Source organism: Eurypyga helias, unplaced genomic scaffold (assembly GCF_000690775.1).
Source record: "Eurypyga helias isolate BGI_N326 unplaced genomic scaffold, ASM69077v1 scaffold3489, whole genome shotgun sequence".
Lineage (NCBI taxonomy): Eukaryota > Metazoa > Chordata > Aves > Eurypygiformes > Eurypygidae > Eurypyga > Eurypyga helias.
Window position 1 is genome coordinate 1 of NW_010271198.1, and position 1757 is coordinate 1757.

Here is a 1757-nt window from a genome sequence, read left to right on the forward strand (position 1 = left end):
TCCCGCTGCCATCCAGCCATGGACCCTTCCGGGCGGCTTCTCCAACACCCGGGATCCCCCGAAGTTACCCCAAAAGAGTCTTGAAGCCAGTAAATAATATTTTCACCCCCCTCACCCTGGGGGACACTCAGCCCCCAAACATATCAGCTTTCCATCCCCTCCATCACAATTGGAAGGTCTTCCCAACTTTCCAGCTGTTGGATTCATCTCGGTGCGTTCAACCGGACAGGGAAAACGCTCCAGAAAGCACAAGTTTTGGTTAAAAGGGTGAAAACAAAGAGGCGATGACTGGCATCCCAGCAGCTCTAAAAACACCTGCGGATGAGGTTGCTGCAGCGGGATCCTTGGGATTTTGGGGGAATTTCACATCATTGACTCATTTTTCCTAATTTTTAGGTGTCGTTCCCAGAAGATAAACGCCGTTCAGTCGTTATTCAGGCCTCTTTCTCCAACTGCCACGCGCACATTCCCTAATTTTCCAGGGAAATTGTCGTCAGAGGAGATTCACTCCAGCCTCTGACACGCCACGGCTAACGTTATCTTGGCACGAGGGGGATGGAAATAAGGCTGGAGGAAGGGAAAAACAGCCCAGTAGTTCCCCCTGCCCAAGTTTCTGGGATCACGGGAATAGGAACATCCAAAGGCTTCGCCAAAAGCTACGTGGCCACGTAGGTCAACGCCGCAGCGAGGGAAAGGCCAGCTCTAACGGGAGCGGGTCGTGCTCCGGAGAGTTAATGGATTGCGGAGCCTGAGATTTTGGCTCCTATTCCAGGTCATGTCCCAAGAACAAAGAATTCCATCAAACAGTATGCCAGGCCTGCAGGGCCCCCTCCTCCTCCACCCGATGCCATTTTTCTCAGCTCATTCGTGGGATGAGCGAGCGCGGAATGTGTCGAGGGAGAAGGGAACGAGCCCGCTGCTTGTTTTTTGAGCGTAGAACAGTTTCTTTGGGTGCAGCACCCAGGAACGGGGCTGAGCCAGGAGAAAAGCGTGGGAAGAAACTCAACGCGGCGAGGTCGGATGAGAAAAACACAAGTGGAAGAGCTGGAAATGTTTAAATAACGCTTAAGTCAAAAAATAGCAGATTCCAAGGAACAGAAGCAGTGCCATGCGGGGAGAGCAGCAGAAAAACTCTACTCACCCGGCATAAAACCCACAATAGGGGAAATTTTCCAGCCTGGGAATTCAGGGTTTGCCCCCCAGAACCCGAGTGAGGACAGCAGGGAAAGCCATAGGGAGGAGATCGGGCTGAAGGCAAATTGGATGGATCAGCAGAATCCATGGTGCTCCTCCAAGCCAGTGTGGAAAAAGGCTGAAAGTTCCGGGAATGAGCTTAAATAGATCCCTGGGGAATGGGCTGGGGGTTGGGGGTACCAGGTGGGGCTGCTCAGGGCCACATTGGTGTCCTCGGATGGGCAGCAGGTGGGAAACCACCTTAAAATAAGGGTTAAATTACATCTCCATGAGCACAGGGGTGTTCTGTGTGAGCACATTGCGGAGAGGGGCCGGGAAGGGGTAAAAGAGGGTGGAAAAAATCCCCAAAAAGGGGTGTTTCTGCCCGGTTTCGAACCGGGGACCTTTCGCGTGTGAGGCGAACGTGATGACCACTACACTACAGAAACGGGGTGAATTTGGGGTTCTGCACCTCGTCTGCAACAGGCTCAGCCCCGGTTCCCTCGGCGGGTGCTCCCAAGCATCCCAAACCCACCGGGAAGCGCACTCTTCTCCCCTGCTGCTCCCCCCCGCCCCCGCCCCCA

General features: G+C 54.0%; 1 non-coding gene across 1 annotated transcript; it reads right to left on the reverse strand.

Moving 5' to 3' along the window:
• Positions 1 to 1549: 1549 nt before the first annotated feature.
• TRNAV-CAC lies at positions 1550 to 1622 on the reverse strand. Its single transcript has one exon. It is a non-coding gene; the product is annotated as a tRNA-Val (tRNA).
• Positions 1623 to 1757: the final 135 nt, after the last annotated feature.